The sequence below is a fragment of the Haemorhous mexicanus genome, chromosome 5, assembly GCF_027477595.1.
Source record: "Haemorhous mexicanus isolate bHaeMex1 chromosome 5, bHaeMex1.pri, whole genome shotgun sequence".
Classification (NCBI taxonomy): Eukaryota; Metazoa; Chordata; class Aves; order Passeriformes; family Fringillidae; genus Haemorhous; species Haemorhous mexicanus.
The window spans coordinates 75,240,252-75,267,123 of record NC_082345.1 but is presented as its reverse complement, the minus strand read 5'-3'; the positions used below and the strand labels follow the sequence as shown (position 1 = coordinate 75,267,123).

General features: G+C 51.0%; 1 protein-coding gene across 3 annotated transcripts in view; it reads left to right on the top strand.

Moving 5' to 3' along the window:
• The window catches only part of AHCYL2 (adenosylhomocysteinase like 2), a 74,868-nt gene that overhangs the window by 10,656 nt on the left and 37,340 nt on the right, over positions 1–26,872 (top strand). The window lies entirely within an intron of this gene.

Below are 26,872 nucleotides of genomic sequence, written 5' to 3'. Positions count from 1 at the left end.
CTGGGTTTTGGGCAGCTGTGTCTGGTTTGGGGAGCTGTGTGTGCTCTGGGTTTTGGGGAGCCGTGTCTGGTTTGGGGAGCTGTGTGTGCTCTGGGTTTTGGGGAGCTGTGTGTGCTCTGGGTTTTGGGGGCCATGTCTGGTTTGGGGAGCTGTGTGTGCTCTGGGTTTTGGGGAGCCGTGTCTGATTGGGGAGCTGTGTGTGCACTGGGTTTTGGGGAGCTGTGTCTGGTTTTGGGGATCTGCGTGTGCTCTGGGTTTTGGGGAGCCGTGTCTGGTTTGGGGAGCTGTGTGTGCTCTGGGTTTTGGGGAGCTGTGTGTGCTCTGGGTTTTGGGGGCTGTGTCTGGTTTGGGGAGCTGTGTGTGCTCTGGGTTTTGGGGAGCTGTGTGTGCTCTGGGTTTTGGGGAGCTGTGTGTGCTCTGGGTTTTGGGGGCCGTGTCTGGTTTGGGCAGCTGTGTGTGCTCTGGGTTTTGGGGAGCTGTGTCTGGTTTGGGGATCTGCGTGTGCTCTGGGTTTTGGGGGCCATGTCTGCTTTGGGGAGCTGTGTGTGCTCTGGGTTTTGGGGGCCATGTCTGCTTTGGGGAGCTGTGTGTGGTTTGGGGAGCTGTGTGTGCTCTGGGTTTTGGGCAGCTGCTCCTGTGGGTACTGAGCAAACAGGAGCAGACAAAGGCAGGACACTGAAGGGAGCCCTGAGGCGTTTTGGGGAGAAGGCCCAGCTGCAGATCGGGGCTTGCACAGGCACACGGGTTTGGAGAGCTCCAGGGGCCTCCAGATGGGCAGATAGGGAAGAGCTGGGAGCTGGAGCTGGCTGCTGATCCCAGGAGAAGCAGCAAACCAGAGCTGGTTGGTGCCTGTGTGAAGGGAGCTGCTCCAGGGACATGTCTGGGGTGGTTCATTCTTCATCAGCAACAAGCACAGAAGGGCTGCATGTCAGTTCCTGACAGAAGCAGAAAAACACTTCAGTTCCTGCTTTCCTGGCTCGCTCCTGGCCTCAGACTCAGCACTGAGGGGTTTTTGTTGCCGTGTGTTTGGTGGACTCGTGGCAAGGTGGAGCTGTTGTGGTCTGGGCTTCACCAGCCCAAATCTCACCCAAACAGCAGAGGGAAAAGCCAGGAGACACCAACTCTGATTGTTCAGGAAGGGTCTTGGATGCACTCCTCAGCACAGAAACCTCCCTCAGGCTGGGTTCCCAGAGGGGTCTGGGCTCTGCATCCCTGGCAGTGCCCAGGCCAGGCTGGACCCTGGGGCTGGAGCAGCCTGGGACAGTGGGAGGTGTCCCTGCCGTGGCAGGGGTGGCACTGGGGGGCTCTGGGGTCCCTTCCAGCACAGGGATCCGCTCATCTGCGGCGTGGGAGGGGCGTTAGAAGCAGGGAAATGAGGAACAGAAAATCCTCCTGTGCCTGGCCGGGGCTGGGTGTGGTTTTAGGATGATCGGGGCAAATCCCCCCAGCTCTGCCTGTGCCTTCCTCATTCCCAAGCCCAGGCAGTGCTTGTGCTGTGCTCTTTGAAGATCACTGCAATTCCAGGAGAGATGAAATCACCATCCACTCGATGTTCCAGGAGAGCTTTTTGTCTGGCATCTCCCTCTTAACTCCCGAAACGCTCCCTGCTGGATTAGTCCCTGCTCCAGATTTGTTTCCTGCCTGGTTTCTCTGCCTGGACACCAGCCAGCCATTCCCACACCCAAACTCTTCCAGCATCCCTGTAAACCCTGCTCCAGTGCAATCCCAGGGATTCATTTCCGGACATCTGAAGGGTTCGGGGGAAGGGGGAATGGATCCTGAGAGGATGGGAAGGAGCACTTGGGTGTGGAGGGAGTTTGCTGCCAGCTGTGCTCACGCTGTTCCAGGATATCTTTTGAGCTTTTCAAAGGGAACAGCCCCCAGATGAAAAAAGGGTTTTTAGTTCGTTCTAAACCAGTTATTTTTTTGTCTCAAATAAAATCGGTGATGACTCAAACACCCATAAAAGTGTCTGGCAGAATTCTCGGGCTCTGAAGTTCCGCAGTGCATTGCTTGTAAATGTCATTTTTGTGGGAGCCTCTTCAAGTGGAGTCGGGTTCTTTGAGACGGGGCAGAGCCTCTGACTGAAGGATTATTTTGGCTGATTGCAGGAAAGGATCCTGCACGAGGCTTGGGTTATCTGCTCACCACAGCAGAGAGCTGTTGGGTAACTCCGAGTGCCAAGAACTTTCTGTGCTTTGCTTTTCTTTTCTTTTCTTTTTTTTTTTTTTAATTTTTAATATAAATAAGCTGAAACATTTTCTGGTTTCTCTGCAGCAGAATGACCACAGATGAGTCACGGGGCTGCCTGAACATGTAAAGCATTTTCAGTGCTCCATGTGATGCATTTCTGGGTGTCTCACCTGACCCTGATCTGCTGAGACAGTGATTCCAGAGCCTGAGGAAGCTGCTGCTTGGGTCAGGCCCTGTGAAAAGTCCAACCAAAAGCTGGTTTGGAGCTGGAGTTGGGATTGTGATGCTCTGCCTGATTCATCGAGTCGTTTTGGGTGGGATTTTTACATTCCCTAGCTTGGGTTGCTTGAGGAAAGCTGAGTAGGTGTGTGCAGAGACCTGCGGAGCTTCCTGGCCGAAGCCCAGCCCAGACAAAGCTCTCCTTGTTCCTGGGGCCTGGCGCTGCTTTTTCTGCTGTTTGTTTGTTCTCAGTGTCCTGCCCTCTGTTGTGTCTGTGCAGCAGCGGGGGTGCTGCTGGGGCTGTGGTTAAAGGGACACTTCAGTCCTGCAGCTCTGCCCCAGCCTCCGGATGGGCAGGTCAGGTGCTCCCCAGCCAGGTGGGAAACCCAGAACCCTTGGAAACACCGGGAATTTTGGCCTTTATCCAGCAGGGGGGAGGTGTTGGGGGTCGTATCCACCACAGATCCTGGGATGGGTTGGGTGGGAAGGACCCTAAAGCCCCTGCAGTGCCACCCTGCCATGGCAGGGACACCTCCCACTGTCCCAGCCTGCTCCAGCCCCAGTGCCCAGCCTGGCCTTGGCACTGCCAGGGATCCAGGGGCAGCCCCAGCTGCTCTGGGAATTCCTTCCCAAAATCCTGCCCAGATCTCCCCTCTCCTCCAGTCTGAAGCCATTCCCTGTGTCCTGTCCCTCCATCCCTTAGCCCAGCTCCCTCTCCTGGAATTTTTCTGACCCTGTGCAGCTCTCCTCCAACAATTTGGCTTGGCTTTAATTTCACCTTAATTAAAAAATCTGCTCAACTTCTGGGTTTCTTTGGAGTCTGTGGCATGTTGGATGGAGTTGGATGGAGAATTCCTCAATAATTGACTTCATGCTGGTATTTTTGTCTTGTACCTGCTTGCTCCATCCATAATTCCCATTATTTTACAGTGAAACACTAAGGAAAATGTGGAGGGAATTTTGGGATCCTGGACTCTGGATCCCCCCACCCTCCATCTCCAATAATAATAATAATAATAATAATAATAATAATAATAATAATAATAATAATAATAATAATATCTCCACATCAAAATTCTATGAGAAATCTCATTCCTCACTCAGTAATTCGTGTGTGGCTGGGTTTTTTCCCCTGTTTTTTTTGATTCCTGGCCAATTTATGGCAAATATCAACCAAATCATTCTCCAGCAAATTAATCACCCTCGTCAAGCGTGGTGTCCTCGTTTTCCCTCAGTGAGCACAGAGCAACACAAGAGCTGGTTTTGCTTTTTAATTACTTTTTTTCCCTCTGCTTGGCCTCTTTAGTTTTGGCCTCGTCAGGGAGGGTGGAAGGTGGAAATTTGTGGTAGGAAATGGAATTTTGTCATGGAGGATGGGATTTTGTGGTGGAAAATGGAATTTTGCTGTGGAAGATGGAATTTTGTGGTGGAAGAAGGAATTTCGTAGTGGAAAGTGGAAATTTGTTGTGAGAAATGGGAATTTGTGGTGGAAGATGGAATTTTGTCATGGAAAATGGAATTTTGCTGTGGAAGATGGAATTTTGTGGTGGAAGAAGGAATTTCGTAGCGGAAAGTGGAAATTTGTTGTGAGAAATGGGAATTTGTGGTGGAAGATGGAATTTTGCTGTGGAAGGTGGAAATTTGTCATGGGAGGTGGAATTTTGTCATGGGAAGTGAAATTTGTGGTGGAAGATGGAATTTCATTGTGGAAAATGGAACTTTGTTGTGGGATATGGAATTTTGTGGTGGAAGATGGAATTTCATTGTGGAAAATGCAGTTTTGTCGTGGGAGATGGAGTTTTGTCCTGGATAATTGAATCTTGCCGTGGAAGATGGGATTTCATCCTGGAGAATGGAAATCTCTCACGACAGGTGGAATTTTGTGGTTGAAGATGGAAATTTGTGATGGAAGATGGAATTTCATTGTGGACCATGGAAATTTGTCATGAAAAGAGGAATTTTGCCGTGGAAGGTGGAACTTTGTCATGGAAGGTGAAACTTTGTCGTGGGAAACGGAATTTTGTGGTGGAAGACGGAATTTGGCTGTGGAGGATGGAATTTTGATGCGGAAGATGGAATTTTGACATGAAAGATGGAATTTTGATGTGGAAGATGGAATTTTGCCATGAAAGATGGAATTTTGATGTGGAAGATGGAATTTTGCCGTGAAAGATGGAATTTTGATGTGGAAGATGGAATTTTGTGGCGGGAAATTGACATTTTCGTGGAAGATGGAATTTCATAGTGGAAAATGGAGTTTTATCACGGGAGATGGAATTTTGTCATGGAAAGTGGAATTTTGTCGTGAAAAATGGAGCTTTGTCATGGAAAATGGAGTTCTGCATGGACAATGGAGTTCTGCATGGACAATGGAGTTCTGCAGCGGGACATGGAGTTCTGCATGGACAATGGAGTTCTGCAGTGGGACATGGAATTCTGCAGTGGGACATGGAGTTCTGCATGGACAATGGAGTTCTGCATGGACAATGGAGTTCTGCAGTGGACAATGGAGTTCTGCAGCGGGACATGGAGTTCTGCAGTGGGATATGGAGTTCTGCAGTGGGCCATGGAGTTTTGCATGGACAATGGAGTTCTGCAGTGGGCCATGGAGTTCTGCAGTGGGCCATGGAGTTCTGCAGTGGGATATGGAGTTCTGCAGTGGGACATGGAGTTCTGCAGTGGGACAGGGAGTTCTGCAGTGGGCCATGGAGTTCTGCAGTGGGCCATGGAGTTCTGCATGGACAATGGAGTTCTGCAGTGGGCCATGGAGTTCTGCAGTGGGCCATGGAGTTCTGCAGTGGGCCATGGAGTTCTGCAGTGGGCCATGGAGTTCTGCATGGACAATGGAGTTCTGCAGTGGGACATGGAGTTCTGCATGGACAATGGAGTTCTGCAGTGGGACATGGAGTTCTGCATGGACAATGGAGTTCTGCAGTGGGCCATGGAGTTCTGCAGCGGGACAATGGAGTTCTGCATGGACAATGGAGTTCTGCAGTGGGCCATGGAGTTCTGCAGCGGGACATGGAGTTCTGCAGTGGGCCGTGGAGTTCTGCAGTGGGACATGGAGTTCTGCAATGGGACAATGGAGTTCTGCAGCGGGACATGGAGTTCTGCAGTGGGCCATGGAGTTCTGCAGCGGGCCATGGAGTTCTGCAGCGGGACATGGAGTTCTGCAGCGGGACAATGGAGTTCTGCAGCGGGAGATGGAGTTCTGCAGCGGGACAATGGAATTCTGCAGCGGGACATGGAGTTCTGCATGGACAATGGAGTTCTGCAGTGGGCCATGGAGTTCTGCAGTGGGCCATGGAGTTCTGCAGTGGGCCATGGAGTTCTGCAGCGGGACATGGAGTTCTGCAGTGGGCCATGGAGTTCTGCAGCGGGACAATGGAGTTCTGCAGTGGGCCATGGAGTTCTGCAGTGGGACATGGAGTTCTGCAGCGGGACATGGAGTTCTGCAGCGGGACAATGGAGTTCTGCAGCGGGACAATGGAGTTCTGCAGCGGGACATGGAGTTCTGCAGTGGGAGATGGAGTTCTGCAGTGGACAATGGAGTTCTGCGCAGATCCCTCATCCAAAGGCTCCCAATGGAATTTGCCACCAAGCCTTGCTCTAAACTGGGCTGAGATTTAAGCTCTGCCAACACTGGAAATGCCCCATTTCCTGCCATCCCACCTCTGGTTTTTCCTCCTCCATCCCTCCATCCCTCCATCCCTCCATCCCTCCCTCCCTCCATCCCTCCGTCCCTCCCCTGGATTCCCACAGCTCCCGCTTGGGTTCATTTGCAATTCCGGGTGCTGCTCATCAATCTCTGCCGGGTTTTGGCTGCAGGAGAGGCAGAAATGGCTCTGCTTCCCCTCGGAGGGGCTGTAAATCATTTTCCAATTAGGAAAGGAGCCTGCCCGTGCATCCCACGGGATTTTCCAGGCTGAGGAACGCTCCTGCCGCTCCGCACTTGCAGCAGTTTCAGATAATAAACCATAAAAAATGTGGCTGCAGCAGGATTTTTGCCCAATTGGATCTTCTTGGGCTTAAAAAAATGTATAGAAAATGTGGAGTTGTGGTAATTGAAGCCATCAAAACCTCTGGGGTAATTAAGATTTTATTGAGGCAACGAGGAGGAGCAAAGGAAATGTTTTATTTGGAAGGTCACACAAGCTCTGCTTCCTCCTCTATTTATTGTGTGTTTATTCCAGTTTGGAGGGGTAAATCCTGGAAATTCCAATGTCTGGAAATACCCACATTTCCCAAAAAAAAAAAAAAACAAAAAACCTCAAAAAACCCAAACCACCTTAGGCCTGGTTTGTGCTCCTCAGGGAAGGGAAATGGGTTTTCCACAGCTAAATTTGGGATAAAATCATTGAGGGGATGGAGGGAACAATGGTGTTAGAGGTGGACACGGAGAAGATGGGATTTGGGAAGGAATTCTGCCTGGAATGGAATTCCCTGGAACCCCTGGGAGTGTCCAAGGAAAAGCTGGGAAAGACTTGGGGCAGCCTGGGACAGTGGAAGGTGTCCCTGGATGGGCTTTGAGGTCATTCCCACCCAAACCATTCCCAAATTTTCCCTCTGCCCTGAGCCTTCACACAGAGGTGGGAGCAGTCCCCTCCAAGAGCTGTTGTCACCCCAAAATGGCCCATCCGGAGCTGGCAGTGAGGAAACCATGAAATCCATGGAGAATTCCCTCCCAGCAGACTGGATCCATGAGACAAGCAGAATTTCTCTCTTTTTATTTTGGAATTGTTGTATTTTTAGGTGATAAAATCCAAACAGAACCAAGCCATGCCCTGGATTTCAGGTCTTTGAGCCTGGAGATTCTTTTTCCCTTCTTCTCTCCTTTCCCCTTTCCCTTTTCCCCTAACAAAGCTTTTAAACCAATTTTCTCCCTCACAAAAACGCTGGGAAGGTTTCGTGGGCATCAGAAAGTTGCACGAGGAGGGTGTGGTTTGTGCTGGGCAACACCAGCAGAGTTAAACACTGAAATTCATCAGAGGTGCAGCCCAGCCCTCGGGTTCATTAGGCAGGAATCCCTGTTTTTAATGGGATTTTGCCCTTTTCCTGTTCTTTTTTTCCCCTGAAAGCATCGAAAGCCAAAATCTTTGGTTGTGCAGGGGAGTGAGGAGTGAATGTGGGGTGAGACAGAAAGGTCAGCGAGGACTTTGGGTTTATTTTTGGTTTCATCCATCCTTTGAGGGACTGTTCTCTCCAAGTCCATCTCATGTGGAGCTCTGGGTGGTTTCCAGATGTTCTTTTCTCTCCCTGCTTTCCCAGGAACCTTTTTGCCAGGGAAGTTGTGGCTGCTCCATCCCTGGAAGTGTCCCAGGCTGGGTTGGAGCACCCTGGGATAGGGAAAGATGTCCCTGCCCATGGCAGGAGTGAAAACCACCCAACTTTAAGGTCCCTTCCCACCCAAACCATTCCATGATTCTCTGATGCAACAAAAATTTTGTCTTGGAATGGGAAAAACACATTAAAGGACAGAAAGGTGTTGTTCTTTACAGAGTTCTTTATCTGCAGAGGAATTCCTGAACCTGGAAGGACTCTGGGCTCTGCAAGGGAAGTTGTTGTGGTGTGAGGGTGTTGCTGGAAGGGCTAAAAATGTCAAAGGTTTGCTGGAAAAGCTTAGGAATGGGATGAGTTGCCTTCCACAGCACCCAGATTTGGGTTGAGAAGCCAGGGGAGGAAAGGCTTAAGCTGTGTGAGAAAAGCTGGCGTTTGGAATCCTTTAAATAAACAGAATAATCCCTAAACACACACTGGCACCGTGGGCAGGGCTCAGGCAGGCAGGAAATCCCACAGGGATTCGGGGTCACCCTGAGCTCTGCCCGGGGCTGGGGCTGCCGCAGGGGAGGGAAGAACTTCAGGAAGAGCTGAGCTACTGGTACATTTGGGGTATTTGGGGATTTTGGGGTGTTCTAAAGGCTGTAATTCCACTAATTTAATGGCAGAGCTGCTGTGGGCAGGGGTAAGGCGTGAGGCTGCTTCAGGAGAGTGGGGAGAAGGTTTGGGAATGGCTCCCAGAGTTTGGTGGGGAAGGAAATGTCCTCAGGGAGGCTGGGAAAGAGCCAGGGATGGAGACTGGGATTGTCTGGAAATCATGGAATTGTTGGGGGTGGAAAAGCCCTCGGAGCTCCCAGTCCCACCAAGGCCACCACTGCCCGAGTCCCCAGGTGCCACATCCAGGGGTGGGGACTCCAGCTCTGCAGCTGTGCCAACCCTTCCCATGGGAAATGATCCCAGATCTGGGAGCTGAGCCTGCCCTGGCCCAGGCTGAGGCCGCTCCCTCTTTTCCCAGGGCTCATTCCCTGGATAAGCGGGATGTGCTGGGAATGTGCATGGGGGGGTGAGCACAGAATTCCCACATTATGGAGGCTGGGAGAGCTTTGGGATGGAGAGAGAGAGCTTTGGGATGGAGAGAGAGAGCTTTGGGATGGACAGAGAGCTTTGGGATGGACAGAGAGCTTTGGGATGGACAGAGAGAGCTTTGGGATGGACAGAGAGCTTTGGGATGAACAGAGAGAGCTTTGGGATGGACAGAGAACTTTGGGATGAACAGAGAACTTTGGGATGAACAGAGAGAGCTTTGGGATGGAGAGAGAGCTTTGGGATGGACAGAGGGAGCTTTGGGATGGAGAGAGAGAGCTTTGGGATGGACAGAGAACTTTGGGATGGACAGAGAGAACTTTGGGATGGACAGAGAGCTTTGGGATGGACAGAGAGAGCTTTGGGATGGACAGAGAGCTTTGGGATGGACAGAGAGAGCTTTGGGATGGAGAGAGAGCTTTGGGATGGAGAGAGAGCTTTGGGATGCTTTCCCTCATGGCATTCCCTCTTTTCTGTGTCTCATTAAGAATATTTGGTTCAATTCTCTCCAGTTCAACACCTGCACAGCCCCTGTTTCACCTGTGCAGCCAATTTCTCTCTCTAAAAGCAGTTTGGTTTTAACTTTGCTATTAACTTAATGAGATCCACAGCAGTGATTGGATTATTTCAGCTGCCCCCACACGTGGGGCCCTTTCCAGATCTCACTCAGACTGAGGGTGCTGGCAAAGGGGAGGAACAGGAATGACTTGGGGCTGCTCCAATCCCATTAACTGAAATATTTTCCGACCTGCCAGTGACTCTCAGGGCATGAGGAGAGCAAAAATCAAAGGCTTGGATGGCTGAGAAGGAAAAATTGCCATTAATGTGATTTTGTTGCCTTGACCTTTCTCTCCTCCCCCAGATTAATTTGGGAGCATGGATGCAAAGCCAACATCCTGCCTTTAAAACAGCTCCCAAGTTTTGCCAGGAGAAGGCTGAGGAATCACCTTTTTCCTTGGCTCCCACTCCTTTGTCAGAGGGTTGGTTGGAATTTTATTTATTTCAGTTGTGCATTGTGTGAGGATGCCTGGAAGCGAGTGCCCAGGGAAATAACCATAATTCTACACACACTTCTACATTTTAGATGCACTTAACAGCAAAAAATCTGCCTATAAAGGAGATTTTTTTTGTTCCAAAAAATTGCTTTTAGTCCCCAGAACTAAAACTGCTGGGGAATTTTGACCAAGCTCAAAATTCTCATTCTACCCTTCTTGGCAGAGATCTCCCAGCTCCTGCTGCTGCTCCCAGTGCACAGCTGAGCCCCTGGGAGCGTGGTGCTGGGGTGGGATGAGGGATCCCTGTGCCAGAGCAATTCCTGCTGGAGCTGGAACAACGTGCAGAGAGCCAGGAGTGCTGTTCCAGTGAGATTTCCTCTGATATAAAATCTCACAGTGCCCCTGGACAGGGCTTGGAGCAGCCTGGGGTGGTGGAGGTGGAACTGGATCCCTTTAGGGTCCCTTCCAACCCAAATTCCTGGCTGTGATTCCATAAAAACTGTCATTTACTGTCGTTATTTGTGTGTCTGAAACATCCTTCACCCTCTTTCTGCACCCTGATCCAGGCTGCAGGGCTGTGTGTCCAACATGAGCATCACTCAGGTGAACAGATACCAGGGGTTTTCTCTCCCAGCTGGAAAACTGTGCTGTGATCCCAGCTGGTTCAGCTTTTCCCTTCCTGTGCCTCTCTTCCCACCCTGCTTCTCAAAGCCCCCACACTTTGGATTTCTCAGCCTTTTGCTGCCATTATCTCCGTGGGTTTCCCTGAAGTGCGAGGACATTCTTCATTAAATCTGCTGCTCCTTAGAAATTCGTGGCTCTCAAATTGCTCCTTTCGGTTTTTCCTCCTGCCACACTCATTAAATCCCATTTTCTGAGCTCTTGGGAATGCTGCTGAGGACAGGCCCAGCCCTGGAGTTGAGCTGCAGTGAAAAGGAGCTGCAGCACCTTTTGTGAAGGGCTTTTGGCTTCCTTAGAAATTATTATTTTTATTGCCTCTGCACGGGGAAGCTGAAATGAGGAGGAGAGGGGACCTGGAGGAGGTGATGCTGCCTGCTGAGCCTTTGGGAGAATCCATTTGGATTTCTGAGGAGAAAATCCATTAGAATTGTTGAGAGGAAAGCTCTGGAAGTGCCATAACCACTGAATAAAAATGACTCTCAGCTGGGGAGGGGGTCTGTGCAAACCTCGGGAGGATCAGCGAGGCCAGGGGCAAATCCTGCACCTGGGTTGGGCAATTCCAGCCCCAGGCTGGGGATGGAGGGATGGGGAACAGCCCTGGGAGAGGGACCTGCAGCTGCTGCAGGGCTGGAGCCCCTCAGCTCCCAGGGAGCCAGGCTGGGAGAGCTGGGGGTGCTCACCTGGAGAAGGGAAGGCTCCAGGGAGAGCTTCCAGCACATTCCAGGGCCTGAAGGGGCTCCAGGAGAGCTGCAGAGGGACTGGGGACAAGGCCTGCAGGGACAGGAGCCAGGGAATGGCTCCCACTGCCAGAGGGCAGGCATGGATGGGATCTGGGCAATGAGGAATTCCTGGCTGGGCTGGAACTGCCAGAGCAGCTGGGGCTGCCCCTGCATCCCTGGAGTGTCCCAGGCCAGGCTGGACCCTGGGGCTGGAGCAGCCTGGGACACTGGGAGGTGTCCCTGCCATGGCAGGGGTGGCACTGGGGGGCTCTGAGGTCCCTTCCCACCCAACCATTCCACCATCCCTCCCATCCCCGTTATCCCAGGCAGATCCTTTGAATTACTCTGCTGCTCCTGACTCACCCATTTCATGGATGACAAATCCCTGGCCTCCAAAAAGCTGCAAATAAAACCTGCAGCTTTGGGCAAGGGGCAAGGCCAGCAAATCCTTTTCTTTGTAAAGACAAGAACCCAGTCCATACAACCCTCTTCTTTTAAGTCAAGCCCCCAGAGGATTCCCAGATAAAACAGCAGCTGGGATGGATTTTTCCAAGATTTTCCCTCTATCAGCCCCTTCTCCAGCAGAATGTGACTAATGCTGTGTTAATTAATGCGTGTTAATTATCCGTGTTCATACGTGCTGTTCCCAACCCCTGCTTTTTATACAGCCTGCACATTCCAGCGGGGGCTGGGGTTGTCTCCCAAAGCTCCTCAGGGTCTCAGGATTCCTTCTGCCCCCGCTGGGACCAGCCTGCTCAGCAAATAATGGTTTTAGGTAATTTTGGCTAAATCAGGTTGGGAACACCCGAAAATCCTTCACTGGGCAGACTGGAGGAGCTGGGAACTTCCCCTGGAGTTGTTTGAGGTGGTGGCATCAGCACTTCTGGCTGTTTGCATCTCAAAATCTGCCAAAAAATGTAGATTTAACATCTTTTCCATAAATCCAAGGGAATGGTGATAAGTTCAGTGTGTTACAGTGAAAAAAATGCTGAATTTAGCTTTGAGCAGTGATTTGTGGTGGAGAACTGAACGTGGAGCACCTGCTTGGTTTTCAGAGAGATTTTTTCCCCCTAATTATTGTCTGTTAGTACACAAAGGGGGGATGGGTGAGCAGAGCAGATGGGAGGAAACCAGATTGGAGCGGGACCACGAGATCCAGGAAAGCTGGAAAAGGACACCAAGTACTGCTGGAAACTCGGGCTGCAGAGTCACTGTCATTTATCCCTGAGGTTCCTGCTCCCAGGAGCAAGGCTGGGAACAGATCCCTCCTGAAATGATTCAGATACCATTCCAATATAATTCACATCATTCACACAACTCAGGGCCTCTTTTGGAACCCCCAGTCCACAAAGAGCCAATTCCACGTGTTCCACGCTCCTGTCAGCCCCGTGGATCCCATTCCCAGCGTGGGAGGGAATAGCTCAGCTTTTCCTTGGGAGCTGTCAGAGCTTCCAGAGGGAGGCTCCTTAGTAATCCCTCATTAGTCTCATTTTAAGGCTCTCTCACGGATTTTAACGTCCTCCTTGATCTTTTAATACACATGAAAAAGCCATAATTGGTTCACCTGCCTCTCTCATTCCTTTTGGGTTTGCCAGGCTGCGTTTATTAATCCCGTTGGAGCCCTCCAGGATGGCTCCTGGATAATTCCAAGGATAAATTCCAAGGCATCTATCCTTTATCCTCCAGTTTCAGTTTGTCCCTGCTTGGGTTTGGTTAAATAAGTGTGGGTTGCTCTGTGTGCTCCCAGCTCAGCAGGAGAGGAGGTCGGAATGGGAATAAATCCCAGACTTTGCTGCCCCAGGTGGGCAAGGGAGCGAGGAGATGGGATGGAAAATCCCTGCAAATCCCTGTAAGTGCATGGGAACGTGCTGCAGGGTTCCTTTCCCAGAGCAATGCAGCTGGCTCAGAAAGGAGAGGCCTTGTGGATTTTCCATCCCTGGAAGTGCCCAGGGCCAGGCTGGGATGGGTTTGGAGCACCCTGGGATAGGGGAATTCCCCCACCCATGGCAGGGGTGAGTGGGATGAGCTTTGGTCCCTTCCCTCCCAAACCATTTTCGGATTAAATGGAAAATCACTCCAAATTTGGGTGAAAGCTGGGGCACATTTGTCTTCCAGAGCAATCTAGCTATTTGAAAATAAACCTGAATGTTCAAATAATTCCATTTTCCCCAAAATCCCGATTTGAGACAGTCCAGGAGACTCAGTTTAGGATGGATTTGGGCATCCCCAGTGCTCAGTGCCAGCACTTGGGATAAGGAGAGGAATCCAGGTGGAACATTCCTGGCTTTGGGAATCCCTTGGAGCTCAGGAAAATGAACCTTCACAGCAGGGCCCAGCTTTCCCATGGCTCTCCATGCTCCCAGGAGCATTTTGGGCTCTCCCAGCTCGGGCTCTGGCACAGCCTCTGGGTGCTGAGTGATTAAAACCCCCCAATTAACAGCTCTTAATTGCGCTTGTCAGACTCCATTCCGCTCAGGAATTCACCTGGGGAAAACACAGGATTTCCAGAAACTCCTCCCCTCCCTCTCTCTGCTTTGTTTTATTCCCCCTCAATAATTCCAAATTAATAACTGACTTTATATTTTATATTTTATCCCTGCTCCGTCCTTTTCCTCTTGGTGCAGGGAAAGCCATGAGGATCTGTAAAATTCCATTATTCATTCCCAGGGCTGATTCCCGTGCTGGAATATTTTGTCCTTGATGGCAAAAAGACATTCCCAGTGTAAAAAACGCCAGCCTAGGTCAGGTTTGAGCTCTGATTCAGCACAGGAAGGGGGAGATAAATTGAATTATTTGTAATTTCTGCAAGCACCAGGTGATTTGGATCTTACAAACAGAGATTTGTGTAAGTCACCAGGAATGGCAAGGATCCAATCCTGGTTTTAAGTGCTTTAAAATACAAAAATAAACTTTAAAAAAGTGGATAAATTTCAGAGCAGTCCTGATTGCAAGGCCTGCAGGGACAGGACCCAGGGAAAGGCTCCCACTGCCAGAGGGCAGGCATGGATGGGATTTTGGGAATTGGGAATTCCTGGCTGGGCTGGAGCTGCTGCCCCTGCATCCCTGGAGTGTCCAAGGAAAGGCTGGAGCAGCCTGGGATTGTGGACTCCATGTTGGGGGGGGGGGGGGTGAAACTTTTGAAATTTGGGGCTTAAAACCCAAAATAAGCCCGGGGATGACAGAATGGGGCTCACTGAGGATAAAAAGGGTTGAGATTGTTCCAGTTTGGAGCTTTGACCTTGGGAAAGAGAAACCTCACATCCCTCAGCTGGGAACGTCCATGGAAATCTCTGAGGGGTTTGGGAGCTCCTTGAAGGGTTGGGGAAGGAGCTGGGGTGGGGGTTGGAGTAAAATCCATGAGGAAGTTTTCCAGGATTTACCTGGAAAAATGCTCTGAGAACTCCTGGATCCGCAGGGGCTGAGCCCTTGGAATAAACTGGAGGTGAACCCTTGGGATTTTGGGTGGGTTTGTTTTTATCCACCACACACTGGAATTAAACCTGGCTTAACAAGGCCTGGCTTAGTGCAAAGTCATGAGCAGTATTAATGAGAGAATGGTTTCTTCTCCATGTTCCAGCTGTTCTGATCCTTCCCTTGGCTCCTCTCTGCTCCGGCGTTCCTGAAGGCCGACAAACCCGAGGGAGAGGCTGGGTCTGTGTCCCCAGTCCTTCCTCTGGGATTTGAAGGGTTTTCCCTCCCCTCGAGACCCCATAACTTCATTCCCATGGGAAGGAGCAGCTCAGGGAGCTCTGGGCTGTCACTCCCTGATCCAGGGGCTGCGTTCCTCATTACACCAAGCTCCACTGATTAAAGCTCTGCTCATTAACTCCATTGCCATTTAGCTGGGAGCTGGAGCCACCCCTTCCCTCTGGCTGTGGGGACAGTCCCTGGTGTCACCCAGTGTCACCGAGCTGCTCAGGGAGAGGTTTGGTTTCCAGCAGTGGCACCTGGAATCAGGAACTGGGAATTCATGAGCTAGCTCGGAGCACGGGACCTCAGGGAGGCTTTTCCATCCCAAACACCCAAATCTGGGTCGGTGGTGGAGCAGGGCAGGGATTTCTCATCAGCTTTTGGGATTTGGAGAGCTTCCCTGGGATGAGAACTGTGGAGCCATGGAATGGTTTGGGTGGGAAAGGACCTTCAAGCCCGTCCCATTCCAGCTCCTGGTGACACCTTCCAGCTTCCAAACCCCATCCCTGCCATGGCAGGGGTGGCACTGGGTGGGCTCTGAGGTCCCTTCCCAGCCAAACCATTCCAGGGTTCCATGGGCTTCCAGCAGAAATTCCACCTTCCACCTGCCAGCAGAAATTCCACCTCCCAGCAGAAATTCCACCTGCCAGCAGACCAGGCTGCTCAGCCACACTCGGTGAGCTCTGTGTGTCCATTGTTTTTTCCAAACATGGAATTCACCATTTCTGGCCACAGCCTCCTCCTCCCTAGCCAGGGACACTTAACCCAGAAGTCTTGATTTACAGTTGAATTTCATTTTTTGGTTCTTCTCTTCCTCTTCACACCACACATCAAAGCCTGGTGAAAGCTCCCAGCTCTCTCCCAAACTTCCATCTCTGTTTCTTGTCCCAGTGATCCAATTCCATGGCTCTCTCCAAAGCTCTCCAGACCCTTCTCCTGGTGCTCCAGCCCCAGCTCCATTCCCTGCCCTGGGCACGCTCCAGCCCCTCCAGGTCTTGTGAGGGTCCCAGGATTTGAGATGGAAAATCCCCAGTGCTGGATTTTCTGGAATGCCAAGGGAAGGGGAGAGCTGGAGAGCTCCCAGGTGAGCTGTGGCTGGAACCCCTGGTGGGGACGTGCAGCTGGGGAACACCAGGACACCAAACAGGGACACCCCCCTCCCTTGATTTTCAGGGACAGGCTCTGAATCCCGTCCCAATCTTCCATTCCCCAGCAGCCAATGGCATTTGCCGGTGGAAGAAATCCCTACAAATGCCGATCATGGATACTCCTCGCAGCCTCTCTGCTTTCTGCCGTTTTCCTCCATCCTTGAGCAGCTTGGGATTTTCCCGCAGGCTCTCGCTCCCCCTCGTGCCGGCGTGGGGCTCTTGCAGCCTCTCGGCTGGAATTCATCCCATTCCCTCCTTCCTCCAGCAGCCCGGCTTCCATCCCGCCCTTCTGGCACGGAGTCGGGCCCGGCTTTCAGCAGGGATGGCAATCCCTGTCTTTTTGAGGATTTGGGCAGGAATTCCTAATTCTTGTTCTCCTGTCAGGGCTTTAATCCCGTTCAACCTCTGGATACTGGGAATTCTATATTTGCTGAGGTTTTGGATTGTTCTTTGCTCTGAAACTCAGCCCTAAGTGATTTATTAATCAAAGTAGAGTGTAAAAACTTTCCCTAATTGTTCTCCCTTTTCCCGGAGCGGGACTTGGAGCAGCTTTTCCAAGCAGATCACTGCTGGTATTCCCTGAATGTTTGGATAATAAACCTGGGTTTGAGTCAGGGCTCTGGGAGTTAAAGGTTGGGGAGCATCAGGGAGGTTTTGTTCTGGTGTTTTCAGGGATCATGGTCGGGAAGGAGGAAAATCCCGATTTCCTCATTCTGACCTAAAGCTGCATCTCATCTAAAACTTCTGAGGAGCCTAAATACTCATCGTCCACATTTTTTAGTTTGGGTTTTTTCCTAAAATAAGGTTGTAGAGCCCAGATGGGAAGTGATGGGAGCACTCCACTTGTGCTGAAATTCCTGATCTGAGAGATTATCCCAAACTGGAAAGGTTTGCAGTGGAAAATAGAAACAACTTTAATCCATTGGAATGTTTTGTTGGATCAGACTTCCCAGGAAGGTCTCAGGGGATCAAGTCCAGCAGGGCCACCTGGGCCAGGTTGGCCAGGCCCAGATCCCATCAGGTGCTGGATTTCTCCAAGGATGGAGCCTCCACGGGGTGTCCCTGTGCCTGAGCAGTGTCACCCTCCCAGGAAAACCGGGAATTTCTTGTGTCCCTGTTTGTCCCTGCTGGCTCTTGCCCACTCTGGGTCACCACTGAGGAGATCCTGGCTTTGTCCTCCCCTCTCCTCAGGTGCTGGCACCATCCAGGTCCTCTTGTGCCGAGGTGTCCTCGCTCCAGGCTGAGCATTCCCAGCTTCTCCAGGGATGCTCCCCTCCCTTGGCCACCACCGTGGTCCTGCCCTGGGCTTGCTCCAGGTTCCTCTCCTGTCCTGGGATACTGGCCACAGAGATGGGGACAGGGACAGGGGACACGGGTGGCTTCTGTGAGAAGCTCCACGTTGGACCCATCACTGGCTGGAGCTGGATCCATCAGGGATGGTGGGAGCACCTCTGGAAAACGAGACACTGGAGGTGGGACACCAGCAGGAGAGGGGAGGAGAAGGGTGTGAGAGGAGCGGCTCCCCAGTGGTGGAGGAGAGGCAGGAGCTGCTCCAGGTGCTGGAGCAGAGATTCCCAGATTCCCAGCCTGTGGCGCCCAGGGAGGTCCCTGGGGGAGCAGAGATCCCCCTGCAGCCCCTGGAGGAGCTCACACTGGAGCAGGGGATGCCCAGGGAGGCTGTGATCCCATGGGAAGGCCCTGCTGGAGCAGGGTCCTGGCAGGAGCTGTGGATCCATGGAGAGAGGAGCCCAGGCTGGAGCAGATTCCTGGTGGGATTTGTGACCCCACAGGGACACCAGGCTGGAGCAGTTCCTGGAGGACTGAGCCCATGGACAAAGGGAGCAGTTCCAGGGAAGGTTTAGGTTACATATTGGGAAAATTCCTTCCTGGAAAGGTCTGTCCATCCCTGGCACAGCTGCCCAGAGCAGGGCTGGAGTCCCCATCCCTGCAGGAATTTCAGAGCCACCTGGATGTGGCACTTGGGGACAGGGTCAGTGGTGGCCTTGGCAGTGCTGGGTTGGACTCCATGGTCTCCAAAGGCTTTTCCAACCTCAATGATTCCATGTTTTCCATGGAGGAAAGAATGCCCAGTGTTCAAGGACAGTGAGAGCTCTGGGAATCCCTTGGCTCCCTGGGAATATCCATGCTGGGCAAATCCCACATTTCCTTTTTCCTGGCACAAATTCAACTTGGTGTTCTTGGAGTTGGGAATGGGACAGTCCCAAGGCAGCGGTGACCGGAAGCTTCTTCCCATCTGGAAGGGGGAGCTGCCAGCAGTGGGAAAATACCACCCCAAATATAACAAACTCCCAGACATTCCCAGCAGGGAATGGGAATTCCAAGGGAGAAGAAGGAGGGGAAATGCTCCCAGCCCCACCCTCACCCTGGCACTGACGACAGCCCAGAGAGGGCTCAGAAAGCTTTTCCATGGAAATGCGGAATTTTGAGTGAATTTCAGTTAAGGTGAAACCTCAGCTCAAGCCTTCATCCCGCAGAGGGGCAGGATTGTGTTTGGATCCCGGTCTGGATGTGGAATTGTGCTGGAAATCCCTTTCCAAATGTTCTTTCCTGTCCTGTCTGCTCAGCAGAGGGAGCTGCAGCCCTTCCAGCAGCTCCGTGTCCCTGCTCTCATCCTTTAAAAGCATTCACCGCGGAATGTGGAGCTCATTCCGAACCGGATCCATCCTTTAGAGGAATTCCTCTTGGAATGTGGAGCTCATTCCGAACCGGATCCGTCCTTTAGAGGAATTCCTCTTGGAATGTGGAGCTCATTCCGAACCAGATCCATCCTTTAGAGGAATTCCTCTTGGAATGTGGAGCTCATTCCGAACCGGATCCATCCTTTAGAGGAATTCCTCTTGGAATGTGGAGCTCATTCTGAACGGGATCCATCCTTTAGAAGAATTCCTCTTGGAATGTGGAGCTCATTCCGAACTGGATTGATCCTTTAGAAGGATTCCTCTTGGAATGTGGAGCTCATTCAGAACTGGATTGATCCTTTAGAAGATTCCCCCTTGGAATGTGGAGCTCATTCAGAACTGGATTGATCCTTTAGAAGAATCCCCCTTGGAATGTGGAGCTCATTCAGAACTGGATCGATCCTTTGGAAGATTCCCCCTTGGAATGTGGAGCTCATTCAGAACTGGATTGATCCTTTAGAAGATTCCCCCTTGGAATGTGGAGCTCATTCAGACCTGGATTGATCCTTTAGAAGAATCCCCCTTGGAATGTGAAGCTCATTCAGAACTGGATTGATCCTTTAGAAGGATTCCTCTTGGAATGTGGAGCTCATTCAGAACTGGGTCGATCGTGGAGCTCATTCCGAACCGGGTGGAGCTGGAGCTGAGCTTCGGTCAGGATTTGAGGCATCCCTGCTCTCTTTGGGTTGAGGCTGCAGGAATTGTGGTGGTGCCCAGTGAAATCCTCAGTGCTGGAAGCCTCCAGGTGTAAATCCCGGTGTGCCTGTGGGACATCACTGCTGGATTCATGGGAACGTTGGAATTTTGGGGACACCAGGCTGGGATCCTCAGCGGGTGATGGATGGACACATCCTGCACGCCACAGCCAGGCTGTTCCTGACTCAAACACTGAGCAGAGCCGGGGTCGGTGGGAAATCAGGGCTGTGAGAGCAGGCTGGATCCGAGCCCTGCCCAGCTTTGGGAAGGTTTGGAGCGGGAATGAGGAACCCGTCACTGCCCTGAGTGCGAGCCTGGATCCTGAGGGGAGACATCCCTCTCTGTGGGACATCTGTCCCTGAGGGCTCTGTGAGCTGTGGGGCTGGGCTGGTGCATCCCGGTGCATCCCGGTGCATCCCGGTGCATCCCAGTGCATCCCAGATGTGAGCGTGGAGGATTCTCCGTGGGAGATGTGGGCTGGCGGTGCCGGTGCCTTCCAGCTGCCAGAGTGGATGGTGAGTTCCCGACCTGCTGCCTTTACCCAGCACTGGCCAGCTGAATTCCCAGTGAGAACTTCGGGGTATTTATTTCCAGCATCTGGCTGGAATGAGGCTCGTTAAGGTGGGAGATTAACGAGCATCATTGGTGTGAATGGATATGATCCCCCCTGCTCATCCCAAATCCGTGCCATTCACAACCAATTTTTATAGGAATTTGGGACTGGAGGGGAGGAGGAGTGGGAGAATCCACAGCACGTTCTGGGAGATTTGGAATTTCATCTCAGGTCCACCTTTTCAGCTTAGTTTTTACCAGCAATTTACATTCTGCTGTTGGAATAAAACCTCTAAAACTTCCAGACACCCTCCAGGGCAACAAGCACTGCTCATTTGAGTGGTTAAAGAGTTTAGAATGGATCCCAAATATTAAATCCACTTTTCCCTCCTTCTCCAGGAAAGAGTTCCCAAAGCAGCTGAAAATGAAATGACATTGCTCCAAAAACCAGGCAGGGCTTGGAAGGCAGAATTCCCTGTCCAGGATTGTGTCCCCCAGGGGTTTGTCAGTGTCCTGTGGCCCAAAAATGGACCAGTATTTGTTATTTCTTCCTGTATTTCTGTTCACATCTCCAGTTTCTGGATTTGAAGTTTCCTTCCTGGTAGTTCTTCTAAAAATACTTGGATCAATGTGATAAAAAGTTGGAATTCTGGTGGTCCTGCAAAGGAATTTGATTTTATTTACAAATATTGTCCGTGCATTGGATTCAGACATCATTACTCCCCCTTATATCCAGCTTTATGTTCCCTGCTATCCCTTCTCTTAATTTTATGGATTTTATTGTAAAATTCCAGGTTTTTGTGACATGGTTCTTTCAGCCTTCCCCCAAATTTAACATAGTTTTATCAACAATCAGGAATGAATTTTGCCTTTAGGGTTATCACTGACAAACTTTGCATCGTTCACCACTTCATTTACAGTGGATTTTTCTTTGTAAAAACGTGGAGTTTTCCTTAAAAGCAAAACCTCTCCCTGTGAGTTCTCTCATTTTTCCATCATGGATTCGGCGCTTCTGGGATCGGGGTCAGATGAAAAAACTTTATTTAAATAGACTTTTTTCATTCTCATTGCTTGAATAATTTCCTTTTCCAGCACGGTTTTATGATTCCATGGAAGGTTTAAAGCTGCTGTGGCATCAAATCCATCTCCAAAGGGCTCCAAAGGGTCGTGTCCTGCAGCGCCGGTTTTAATCAGGATTTTAACTCGGCTCATTTGCATTTTATGGGTTCCTCGGGTCGGCGTGGCAGGGAGCAGCCACATTTCCAGAAATAATTAGCCCCAGCTCTAAATTGCTCATTATCTTTAAGGTCATTATTTCAAAGAGTCTTTTAGGTCTTAATGTTCTTGCTGAGTCCCTGTTTTTGCGTCCACCTCTTATTATTAACCAAATATTGGAAAATTGTTTTAGTAGTGAATTACAACAACAACAACAACAACAACAACAACAATAATAATAATAATAATAATAATTCTTCCTTTGGATTGCTTCTTGGGAAAGCAGTTTAAAATGTGGCTTCTCCCATGTTTTGGGACTCTGATGGAATCACAGAATGGAAAATCCTTCTGAGCCCATGGAGTCCAAGCATTCCCAACACTGCAAGGCCACCACTGCCCACGTCCCCAGGTGCCACATCCACAGGGCTTTGAAATCCCAGCAGGGATGGGGACTCCAGACCTCCCTGGGCAGCCTTGTCCAGGGCTGGACAGCCTTTTCCATGAAGGGATTTTCCCCAGAATCCCAGCTGGACCCCCTGAACACCCTCAGCACTCATGGAAGGACTCCATGTGCAGCTGTGGGAGGAACTGTGGGATCCCACGGGATGGTGGCTCAGGATGGGCTGTGCTGGCAGGCAGTGACTCCACAGGGATTTTCCAGCTCCAGCTGCTGAGATCCCACAGCTTCAGCTTGTAAAACACCCATGGCCTGTTCATTGCAAGTTGAGGCAACGTGGAATTACCAATTTCCCCTTTTTCCTGCTTTTTGTGGGGTTGTGACCAACAGAGCGGGGGTGGCCCAGGGGACCCATTCCGCTGCTGAGGGAGGATTTGTCTCTCTTCCTTGTCCTTCCCGTTGTCCCCACTGGAAGTGCCTGGGCTGGGGCTTTGCTGTTTTCTTCTCTGAAGGATTTCTCCTCCCTGCTCCCAGCAGTCCCGAGGGATTCTCTGTCAGATGTCCCTGGATCCCTGGCAGTGTCCAAGGCCAGGCTGGATACTGGAGTCCCCTGGGGGACAGTGGCAGGTGTCCCTGCCATGGCAGAGGTGGCACTGGAGGGGCTCTGAGGTCCCTTCCAACCAGAATTCCACCATTCCATGATCCAGCACTGGGCTTGATGCCTTGAGAATCTGCCCTGGAGCAGAGGCTGGGCAGAGCTCCAGAAGGAAGCAGGGGTTGATTCCAAGGATCTCCTCCATGGATGCACCTTGGGCAGCACCAGAGCCCAGCCAGGGCTGCCCCCAAGATGACCCAAAAAGGCCCCAAAATGCACGAGCGCTCCCGGGGTCTCTCCCTGGGATCAGCTCTGCTCCATTTGCACCTTGCAGTTCATTGTCCCATCCCAGCTTTGGCCCAGGCACTCCCACCCTGCTTGTTTTTCTCTCTCCAGCCCACGGGGTTTGTGCTCCTGGGCTGAGATTTGGGTCATTGGTCCTTGGTGCCCAGCTGGAGCAGGAATTGTTTTGTCTCCCTGCTCTGAGCACAGAGCTCACCATCCCATAATATGAAGCTCAGACCCACACACCAAAGCAGCACAGAATGTGAAAAGTAGAAAAGCCAAACCTGAGGCCTCAGGGTGATCCCTTCAAGAATCAACAGAACTCCCAGCCCCCTTGGAAGAGCGCTTTGGCCCCGGTGAGTGATTCCTCATTCCCACCCTCTCCCAAATCCTCTGGCTCAAACCAGCTCTAACCTGCACATTCCCTGGGTGTTTTCCACACAAGGCTTAACCCCCTTTGTTAATCCTGGAGCTGAGCTCTGTGGGATGAATCTGAGCTCTTTGGGCTCTGGTGAAATGTTTGGCTCAGGGGGATCCCACACGGGTTTAGGGGATGTGGAACCCCGGAATGAGCAGGTTGGGACAATCCCTCTCATGGAATGATGCCATCCAGGCTCAGGAGGTGGGTGAGGAGAGGTGAGGCTGAGGGTTGGAGCTCATTCCCAACATGCAGAGGGTTGGGAGCCAGGCTCCTGCCAACCCCAGTGTCCCCAGCACCTCTCAGGTGTCACCAGGAGCAGGAGGTGAAGGATCCGCCTTGGCTGCTCCAGCACTGCAGGAAAACAACTTTCCCTTCAGGACCAGGGATGAGGTTTGGAATAGGACATCAGGACAATCACCTTGGTTCCCCCCATGTCACAAAATCATTTCTCACCCATCTTCACCCTCCTATATTTAAAAAAAATGCAAATTGATTTTATCTCTCTGCATCATCGATGGATGAGGTGTTTTTCCACTGGGAGAAGACTTCCCAGGAAGTTTGACTCCAAGCAGTGGCAGTTATTCAAGGCCACTGCCTTGTCCTGCTGCTCCATCCATAAACTGATGTCATTTAACTCATTCCATGCAGAAATTTAAATTCCCAAGTTCTTGGCAGGTGGGTTTGGAAGCTTCAGCAATGGTGGAGAGCTTGTGCTGCATAATACTCCAGAAGACTCTCGTTTTCTCCCTTTGTTCCCAAAAAACCCCAAAATCCATGGTCAAGAATCAATTAAAGACACTCAGAACAAAACAATTTACTGGGATTGAGCGTAGTTCTCTCTGGTTTTATGTGACTGACCCAGATTGACTCAGAAATGGTAAAAGATTCCTGAGCTCTGGGGTGGGGATGCAGCAAAAGCTTTTATTTTTAGCATTTTTATTGAATATCAGTTCTTAATTTTAATGTGTTGGACTTGACCTTCATTGAGGAAAAAAAAGAGGGTTTTTTCCCCAGGAAAAGCCTTTGGATTTGAGTAACTTGGTGTGAAAACCTGCAGGCAATGGAGTTTGTGCTTTGGTGTTACCAGAAAATGAGTTTTTTACCCCCTTTAAAGGCTTTGAGTTGACTTACACTGAGCTGAAGTCATGTGTCCCTTAGGATTTTGCAGGAGAAGGTCCATGGATAGTGTGGAAAATGAAAAATTTACCTGGAAAACACAACTTGGGCTGGAGTGTCAAGTGAGAAAAACAATGCTGATCCCAGATTCTTATTCCCTGAGATATTTCTGCACTGGAAATAATTCCTATTTCCATTTTTCACATTTTTCAGTCGTCGTACAACTCAGGAATTCTGGGGGGATTTCCTCCCTTTTTCCCCCCATCCATTCCTCCAGGAGTTGCTTTCATTTTGCTCAGGAATTTTTGCTCTTTTAGTGGATTCCTTGAAATCTCCCCTGGAGATGGAAATGCCATGGGAGGAACATTTTGGGGAAGGAATTTTCCCTGGCAGGGTTTTCCATCCTCAGGACAACTGCTGAGGAGCAGGATCAGATCTGACCTGGTGTAAATCAGGTGTAAATCAGGTGTACAGAAAGAATCAGGGCTGGGGAGCTTTTTATTCCCTATTCAGTCAGAAATGGTGCTGGGGACAATCGGTGGTGCCCTGCTGCTTCCCAGATCCCTTTTCCTTGGAGTCACAGAACGGAATCACGGGATGGGTTGGGTTGGAGGAGACCTCACAGCCCCACCAACCTCTGCCAGTGCCTCACCACCCTCGTTCTTCCCATTTTTTCTTCCTTGGATCGTCTCTTCCCACCTAAAAGGCTGTGAACGAGCAGACGCCCTGCAGGACAATCACTTTCATTCTCATTTAGCGTTGTTATCCAGGGAGTTTTATCCCTGATAATTCCTTACCTGAGATGATTCCCATAAAAACACCTCAGCATCCTGCCCAGAGAAGCTGGAGTGGTGCTCCATCCCTGGAAGTGTCCAAGGTTGGAGCAGCCTGGGATGGTGGGAGGTGTGGGGTGGAACTGGATGGGATTTAAGGTCCCTTCCAACCCAAACCCTTCCACGATTCCACAATTCCCAAAGGATTGGAACAACACAGGGATGGGTGTTGGAGTCTGGGCCCTTCCAAGGACAAACTCTGCCCTGGTTGCCGAGGGGGACACAGCGAGGAGCGGGATAATTAAAACAATAATAATTAAAAACCACTTTGCCATCCAACAGACGCCCCCGTTGTTTCAGCTGCTCATTAGTTAATTTCCTTCTAACGAGGTTCTGTTAACGCAATCATCTGACATTGGGGGGAAGAGAGAGAGCGGGGAGGGGAGGACCCGAGGTAAAGGAGCTTAATTAGCGAGTTAATTATAGCGAGCGGGGAAACGTTCTGGTTACATAAATAAGGCATTGTTATGCACACAGCAGCCAGGCCACGGTCAGGTTCAGAACTGCCGCGAGCTCCGCAGGTCAGCGCTGTAATTCCACACAAAACACAGGCTGGAATTGTTTGTCGGGACGCCTCATTAAGTCCTGGGCTCTGCCAAAAAACCAAAAAACAGCAACAAAAAAAAGAGTCTGGAAATCCAACTGGTTCCCTTGGGCTCCCGCCCGGCTGCCTCTGGCGGCGGTGAAACCGGAGCGGGCAGGCTCAGCGGGATGGGGACGGGCTGGCCGATATAAACGGGGCATTCCCTGCTCCGGAGGAGCCGCGCCCGGGCAGCCCGCGAGGCCACCATGCCCAACAAGAAGAAATACAACGTCAACGGGGAGTCAGCGGGGATGAAAGCCCAGGTGAGGGCACTCTGGGGGACCATGACAATGGTTTTTCTACTCAAAAGCGCGATTGTTTCTCTGCTACCTCTCTCTTCTTCCTCCTCTCCTCGCTGTTTCCACCCAATCACTTATTCCTGGAGCTCCTCGGCTGGAGACAATCCTGGTCTCTGCAGAGCTTTCCGTAATTTTCTCTCGGGAGCGATGAAGAGTCGAGGCAAACACGTTGCTCCGGGGTTGTTCTTCTGTCTGGAGGAGTTGGTGGGGTCGGCACGGGGAAGTTTTCCAGAAAATCCTTGGATAAGGAGACCTTTTTTGCACGGAGAAGTAGCTCAAGGTGGCTCTTTGTGGTGGAAAGCCCAGGTCAGATGAGCAGTGGCTCATTTGGAATGTAAAGGTGAAACCTCACCTGCATTAACCCCTTGTGCCCCTGCAGGTGAGGTTTTCCAGCGGGAATCGTTTGTTCCTGCTGGAAGTCAAAAGCAGCAGTGCTTGTGTCACTTCAGAGCTGCTTGGGCTCCTAAATCCAAGGAACTGCAGCTCTCCAAGGCTCCACGGCTTCTCCTTGGGGCTGTTGCCTTCAGAGGTGTTTTGGTGGGAGCTGACCAAGCCAAATCTCTCTTTTCATCCCCATCTGGAACATTCCCATCTTCCCAGCTGGGCTGGAACGCGACTCTTGTGGGTTTGGCAGGGGTTGGAGCAGCCTGGGGTAGGGGAAGGTGTCCTGTGGCAGGGGTTGGAACTGGATGATCCTTAAGGTCCCTTCCAACCCAAACCATTCCGGGACCCTGTGAAATTCCTTCTTTGCCCACTCTCTCCATTCCCTAAAGGATTAAACCCAAAGGACGTCAGCCAACGCAAGCCAAAAGCAGATCCGAGCCTTGACCTGGCCCTTTCCCGAATTTCCCTTTCCTGGTGCTTCCTTCCACCTCCTGGCTGTCTCAGCTAAAGCTGATCCCAGCTTGTGGCAGTGTTTAAGGGGTTTAAACCTTGCAGGGTTTATTTAAGTCTGGTTCTAATTCTGCCTGAGTCGTTCAGGACTTGTTTTGCTTCGTCGTTTACTTGGTTTTGGATGTGTGAGGGCTCAGGGAGCTCTGAATTACCAAGATCACTGCACTGTGTGAAAAGTTGTGCTCTATGTCCTTGAAGAGGTGAGGTGGGAAAGGAAAATGTGAATTTACCCCAAATTATTCCCCCTTTGTTAGAATCCCTGCATGTCTCCAGCTCCCCTTC